Below are 8,230 nucleotides of genomic sequence, written 5' to 3' on the forward strand. Positions count from 1 at the left end.
AGGCTCATTAAATGTGAAATAGTAAAGTTGGTGGGTGCTTGTCTCCTTGAATGTCAATACCATGACCCAACTTTAATTGGCATGTTTGATGCCTTAGACCACCGATTCAGCCTTTCTTTTTAACATAGAACACGTAGGATATTTTGTGTAGATGTGTTTGGACAACTCATTCACCCCTTTTGGATAAAATATGAAATACTTATGATATTTTTACTCCAAGCTGGTCATAGTAAAAGTAAATCTATCTCCATTTTGATGTTTTATTATTTTGATCATCTTAATGAAGTTTTTGGAATTTCTTGTCTTCTACAAAGTTGAAGATGCCTCTTTTGTGATTCTACAGGTTTTGAGATTACTCCATTATGACCACTGTAGCTTGAGTAATTTTATTTTTACCAAACCTGCGCAAACCGTAAAATACAACATTTTAGTAAAACATTTAAATATAAACACATAACACTAAAATAATACAACTTCATAATTTTAATTAAACTTAAATTTTAAAACACACTTTTTAACATATAAATAATTACAAATTTTAAGTTTCATCACACCCCCAAACCGGCTAATTACTAGTCCCTTAGTAATAAAATATCATAAAATATCATAAAATATCATAAAATCACAAGTTAGATTTTTATTCCCTAATATATATATTCAAATTTGCAAACTTTAAAATTTTAAAAACACACTTGTGAGGAGATCATATGTTTATTTATAAATCTCATTATCAACTAATATATTAATATATAATTGGATGGGGTATACATATATATTACACACAATATCAAAATATTAAATATATATAATTTTTTTATATAAATATTTTCTAAAAACTTTGAGAATAATATAATTAAAATGATAATAGAAATCATTTCATAACATGTATAATATCAGGAATCTTAATGTAAAAGTCTCAACTCCATATTCTCTCGGGTTAAAGTATTTCATATATAGCTGTTTTTCACTCGTGGAGTTGGAAGAAAATTATACACTCTTTGAAAATGGCTAGTAAAGCAGACAATCAAATAACCTAATATTGAAAATAAGATAGGATGATTTACAAAGAATAAACCCATTTTTTTTTTTTTGTTTTTTTGTTTTTTTGTTTTTTTTTTTTTTTTGCTTGGCTGCAAAATTGTTTTTACATAATCAAATACCTCCAATAAACTTTGAAAATGTAACATTTTTTTTCAAAGTTTATTTATTTTTTTTATTTTTTATGAGGTAAATCTATTACATTAATAATTATAGTAGAGATATTAATACTCTACATCTTTACAATCAAACTTCAAACAACTTTGCAGCCAATTTTCATTTTTCTTTTTTTTTTTTTCTTTTTTTTTTTCAAAATGGGTTTAATCTAGTAATCAACCATTTCTTAATAATCAATAAAAGCTTATAAGTTGTTTTCTCAATTCTTACCCCTCACTCACAAAATTTATGTGAGTAACTATTGCACTTTTACAAATTAATTCCCTCAATTATACATGTTATTATTTATTCAATCAATATCACTTTAATTATATACTCATAAAAGTTTTAAAAAATATGTATTTGAAAACACACAATTATATATTATTTATAACTTATATCCCATCAATTATATATTTTTTATTAAATTGATAAAAAGAATAATAAATAAACATCTATACAAAAAGACTTCATTTTCTTAGTAGTTTGCAATTTAAATATATACGGAATATTAAAATCTAATCTATTGTGATAAAATGATAAATAAAAACTAATGCGTGTCAGGAGTTTTTGACTCCTTACTCTGCCATTGAAAAAGAAAAATAAATATTATTATAGAAATATATATATATTTTTTTTAAATTTTAAATTTTTTTTTTTTTTTTTAGAGATAAACCCTCCCCCAAACCTGAATATGACATTGTTTTTAATTTTTTTTTTTTTTTTTTTTTTACAAGAAAAATAAAGAGTACATGATGAAAGAGATATCACCTGGAATTTATTGAAGATGAGGAACAAACACAAACCATTTCGTAACATGTTGAATCAATGATGACTTCAACGTCTTCTTATGAGTTGAGGGTTGGCTTCCCATCCAATTTTCTTATAAATTGGCAAATAGGGTCTTTTTTAGTCAGATTCCCAAGACCATTACCATGACGCTGCGCTTGGAATAGTTTCCATAAACGGAGAAGTTGACCTTGTACATATCCACTAGAATGCGTCTCAAGAGTCAATGAGATATCATCCAATGACTCTTTACTCAGCCCATTCTTAATGAAATCAATTTTATCTTCTCTATTTGTGGAAACACATCCCAAAGATCTGCATCGTTTGTTACAAGTCCATCTGGCACATTTATGACAAACATCTAACCTTTTAGCCCTTCTTTTCTTCGCATAGGTACTTTTTCCTAGTCCAGACATATTTCGAACAAGTAAGAATTTTGGAACTTCACCACCTAATCGAACCTTGGCTTCAATTATAAGACGAATATCCTCCGGGATTCCTTTTTGCATAAGCATTCTCAATCTTTCACATCTGCCTTCATAAATCATTCTCAGAACTTTTTTAGAAACAGATGGAAAATATTTACCAAGTTTTTTGATAGCTTCATCCATAATATATATTTATATATATATATATTCAATTATTTTGGGAAATTGAAATAAAACCGACTGAAAGTAGTCACGGAGTACCGTTATCCGCCACTTAACCGGGAAGTGAACTCAATTCTGCAAAAATAAAATAAAAATATAAGTAACAATTAAGTTGGATCATATAAAGGCATAAACTCTTCATTAAGAACTTCATTTTCTATAAACGGTTTAAGTCTTTGCCCATTAACTTTAAATACATTATTATTTTTAGGATTTTCAACATCAACAGCACCATGAGGATAGACAAATTTAACAATAAATGGTCCAGACCATCGCGATCTAAGTTTTCCTGGAAACAAATGCAAGCGAGAATTATAAAGTAAAACTTTTTGTCCGATTTCAAAAGATTTTCTCATAATATTTTTATCATGAAATGCTTTTGTTTTATCTTTATAAATCTTTGCATTTTCATATGCATCATTTCTTAATTCTTCTAGTTCATTTAATTGCAATTTTCTTGATTTAGATGCATCATCTAAATTAGTATTAAACGCTTTAATTGCCCAATAAGCTTTATGTTCAATTTCAACAGGTAAATGACAATGCTTTCCAAAAACTAATCTATATGGTGACATCCCCAATGATGTTTTAAATGCAGTTCTATATGCCCATAATGCATCACTTAATCTTAAAGACCAATCTTTTCGATTTGGATTGACTGTTTTTTCCAAAATTTGTTTTATTTCTTTATTTGCAAGTTCAACCTGACCATTCGTTTGAGGGTGATATGGAGTAGAAACTTTATGTGTAATACCATATTTTCTTAACAACGAAGAAAATGATTTATTTATAAAATGACTTCCCCCATCACTTATTATAGCTCTAGGTATTCCAAATCGACTAAAAATATTTTCTTTCAAAAATTTTATCACAACTTTATGATCATTAGTTCTACATGCAATTGCTTCAATCCATTTTGAAACATAATCGACAGCTACTAAAATATAAGTGAATCCAAAAGATAATGGAAATGGACCCATAAAATCTATTCCCCAACTGTCAAATATTTCAATAATCATGATTGGATTTAAAGGCATCATGTTTCGTTTTGAAATTGAACCCATTTTCTGACAATTTTCACAAGATTTGCAAAATGAATGTGTATCTTTGAATAAAGAAGGCCAATAAAATCCACATTGAAAGATTTTTGCAGCTGTTTTCTTTGACGAAAAATGACCTCCACATGCCTCAGAATGACAAAATTTAATGACACTACTTACCTCATTGTCGGGTATGCATCGTCGAAAAATTTGATCAGGACAATACTTAAACAAATAAGGATCATCCCAATAAAATTTTTTGACCTCTTTCAAGAATTTATTTTTATCTTGTGAACTCCAATGAGAAGGCATTTTATTTGTCACAAGAAAATTTACAATATTAGCAAACCAAGGCATAGTAGTAGCATAAAATAGTTGATCATCCGGAAAATTTTCATTTATTGGTATTTCATTTTGAGATGATTTAGAAATTATTCTTGATAAATGATCGGCTACTACATTTTCTTTTCCTTTTTTATCTTTTATTACAAGATCAAATTCTTGTAACAACAAAATCCATCTTATTAATCTCGGCTTAGCATCTTGTTTATTTGATAAATATTTTATGGCAGAATGATCAGTGTAAACAATAGTAGTAGAACCAATTAAATAGGATCGAAATTTATCTAATGCAAACACTACTGAAAGTAATTCTTTTTCAGTTGTTGAATAATTGATTTGAGCACTATTTAAGGTTCTACTTGCATAATAGATCACATAAGGTTTACCTTCTTTTCTTTGTCCTAACACGGCTCCTACAGCATAATCACTTGCATCACACATTAATTCAAATGGTAAAGACCAATCAGGAGGTTGTAAAATAGGTGATGTAGTTAAAAGATTAATTATTTTTTAAAAGCAGTTTCACATTCTTGAGTCCATTCAAATTGTGCATCTTTTGTTAAAAGATTTGAAATTGGTTTCGATATTATGCTAAAATTTTTTATAAATCTTCTATAAAATCCCGCATGACCCAAAAATGATCGAATTTCTTTGATCGTGTTTGGTGATGGTAGATTAGCAATAACATCAACCTTAGCTTTATCAACTTCAATTCCTTTTTCAGATATGACATGCCCTAACACAATTCCGGATTTAACCATGTAGTGACATTTTTCCCAATTTAAAACAAGATTTTTTTCTTCACATCTTTTTAAAACTTCTTCCAAATTTTTAAGACAGTTTTCAAATGAGTTTCCAAAAACAGTTATATCATCCATAAAAACTTCCACAAATTCTTCAATCATGTCACTAAAAATACTTAGCATGCATCTTTGAAAAGTAGCCGGGGCATTACATAAACCAAATGGCATTCTTTTAAAAGCAAAAGTTCCGAACGGACAAGTGAAAGTAGTTTTTTCTTGATCTTCTAATGATATTGGTATTTGATAATACCCCGAATACCCATCAAGAAAACAATAATAAGGATTACCTGCCACTTTCTCTAAAATTTGATCTAAAAATGGTAACGGAAAGTGATCTTTTCTAGTTGCATCATTTAATTTTCTATAATCAATGCACATACGCCAACTAGATGGAATCCTAGCTTGTAATAATTCTCCCTTTTCATTTTTTATAACAGTGATGCCTGATTTTTTTGGTACTACTTGTGTTGGACTTACCCATTTACTATCCGAGATTGGATAAATAATTCCGGCATCTAATAGTTTTAAAACTTCATTTTTAACAACTTCTTTCATGTGTGGATTTAATCTTCTTTGTGGTTGTTGATATGTTTTAGCATTTTCTTCCAAGTGAATTCTATGTGTGCAGATTAAAGGATTTATACCTTTTATATCTTGCAAAGTCCACCCAATTGCATTTTTGTGTTTTTTAAGTAGTGTTATTACATCTTCTTCTTGTTTTGGTAAGAGGGTAGAAGATATTACAATAGGATATGTTCGATTTTCACCAAGAAAAGCATATTTTAGTTCTATTGGCAAGGGTTTTAATTCAAGTTTTGGATGATCATTTTCTTTTACTTCTTCAAGTTCATTAATTTCTTCAAATAACTTTGATTTAAAAACATTTTTTGAATCAAAACTTTCCACTAAACAAACTTCAGATTGTTGATTTAAGTTTTCTTGGTGTATATTTTCTTCCACAATTGTTTCTATTGCATTATCATCTTCATCTTCATTAATACTTGGTTGTTTACATAAATTGAACACATTAAGTTCTAAAGTCATATTTCCAAAAGACAATTTCATTATTCCATTTCGACAATTAATTAAAGCATTTGAAGTTGCTAGAAATGGACGTCCCAATATTACTGGAATTTCGTTATGTACTTCTATTGGTTGTGTATCCAAGACAATAAAATCCACAGGATATATGAATTTATCGACTTGAACTAACACATCTTCTACGATACCTCTAGGTATTTTGATTGACCTATCGGCTAGTAAAAGAGTAACAGATGTAGGTTTTAAATCTCCCAACTTAAGCTTTTCATAAACTGAATAAGGAATTAAATTCACACTTGCTCCCAAATCTAACAAAGCTTTTTTAATTTTATTTTTTCCAATAATACATGAAATTGTTGGACAACCGGGATCTTTATATTTCAAAGTAGAATTATTTTGAATAATAGAACTTACTTGCTCCGTTAAGAATGCTTTCTTCTTTACATGCAATTGTCTTTTTACAGTACATAAATCTTTTAAAAACTTTGCATAAGAAGGCACTTGTTTAATAGCATCTAATAATGGAATATTTATTTTTACTTGTTTAAAAACTTCATAAATATCAGAATCATTTTTTTGTTTTTTATTATTAACTAATGCATAAGGGAAAGGAACATGTTTATTTGACTCACATATTATTTCAGATAATTTATCATCAACTTTCTTAATCTTAGGACTCAAAGTATCATCTTTCTCGAAAGTATCAAGATTTTCATCCTTACTCTTTGAGTTTGACTGATATTTGTTTTCATCACTATATGGATCATTAACTATTTTACCACTTCTAAGAGTAATAACAGATTTTACTTGATCAAATTTTTCTTGATTTTGATTTTTAGGATTAGGTTGTGGTTGAGATGGAAATTTTCCTTTTTCATGAATATTAAGTGCAGATGCAAATTTTGCAAGAGTTTCTTTCAAATCATTCATAGATTGAATGTTTTGAATATTGATAGACTCTTGCTTTTGAATGTATGCATGAATTTCATCTTCAAAATGTTTTCTTGGAGGTGGGATATAAGGAGCATAACCTTGATGACTTTGGTTATTTTGAAAAGGTTGTTGTGAAGGTTGTGCATTATTATCGTTCCTCCAACTAAAATTGGGATGATTTCTCCAACCAGGATTGTATGTTTGTGAAAAAGGATCTAATGTTGGTTTTTTAAAATTGTTAACATAATTGGCTTGTTCATGGAGACATTCTTTAAATGAAGGCAAAGTAGGACAATTTTTTGTAAGATGATCATGTGTGTCACATATATGACAAACAATTTCTTGAACACTTTTTAATTGATCACTCTTTTTCATTTCTAATGACTCGATTTTTCTTGCTAAAGATGCAAGTTTAGCTTGAATATCTACATCATCTTTAAGATGATAAATACCACCCCCATTTGTTGAATTATTGGTTTTACTTGGTGGTTCAATTGAGCCTATATTATCCCAATTTTGAGCATTTTCTGCTAATGACTCCAAATATTCCATAGCTTCATTTGGGTTTTTATCTTCAAAAGTTCCATTACACATGAATTCTATCATTTGCCTATCTTTAGGTATTAAACCTTCATAAAAGTGAGAAACTATTCTCCATATTTCAAAACCATGATGTGGGCATGTATTAAGTAACTCTTTATATCTATCCCAACATTGATAAAATGTTTCCCCTTGTTTTTGAGAAAAAGTTGTAATTTGTCTTTTAAAAGAGTTTGTTCTATGGGAAGGAAAAAACTTTTTTAGAAATTGTTGTTGCATTTCTTCCCATGATCTTATTGAACTTGATCTCAAATTTTGCAACCATGTTTTAGCTTTATCTTTTAAGGAAAAAGGGAAAAGCTTTAATCGAACAGTATCCATGCTACAATTTTGATCATTATAAGTGTTGCAAACCTCCTCAAATTCTCTTAAATGCAAATATGGATTTTCAGAATCTAAGCCATGAAAATTTGGTAAAAGTTGAATGACTTGTGGCTTAAAATTGAAATTAGATGCATCAGGAGGAAAAACTAAACAAGATGGTGTACTAGTTCTTATTGGATTCATATGGTGCCTAAGTGTTCTTGGTTGTTCATGTTCTTGATGATTATTATTATTATTATTATCATCTTGATTATTAGAATTATCGTCCATGTTTAAAATATTTTCAGTTACTCGAACAAGTCTACCACTTTGTTTACGACTCCAAACAATCATACAATTAAAAACAACATACTATTTACATAATAACAAAATTAAACTTAATTTATACCTCCCCGGCAACGGCGCCAAAAACTTGCTACAACTTAAATTGTAATTCACCCAAGTGTAGGTTGTCTGCAAGTAATATACTCGTGAGTACGAGATCGATCCACGGAGAGGATGTTGTAAGTTTAAT

General features: G+C 28.7%; 1 non-coding gene across 1 annotated transcript; it reads left to right on the plus strand.

Moving 5' to 3' along the window:
* Window positions 1-7,456: 7,456 nt before the first annotated feature.
* On the plus strand, window positions 7,457-7,567 carry LOC140885767 (small nucleolar RNA R71). The gene has a single exon (XR_012151183.1). It is a non-coding gene; the product is annotated as a small nucleolar RNA R71 (small nucleolar RNA).
* Window positions 7,568-8,230: the final 663 nt, after the last annotated feature.

The sequence above is a fragment of the Henckelia pumila genome, chromosome 2, assembly GCF_033568475.1.
Source record: "Henckelia pumila isolate YLH828 chromosome 2, ASM3356847v2, whole genome shotgun sequence".
Lineage (NCBI taxonomy): Eukaryota > Viridiplantae > Streptophyta > Magnoliopsida > Lamiales > Gesneriaceae > Henckelia > Henckelia pumila.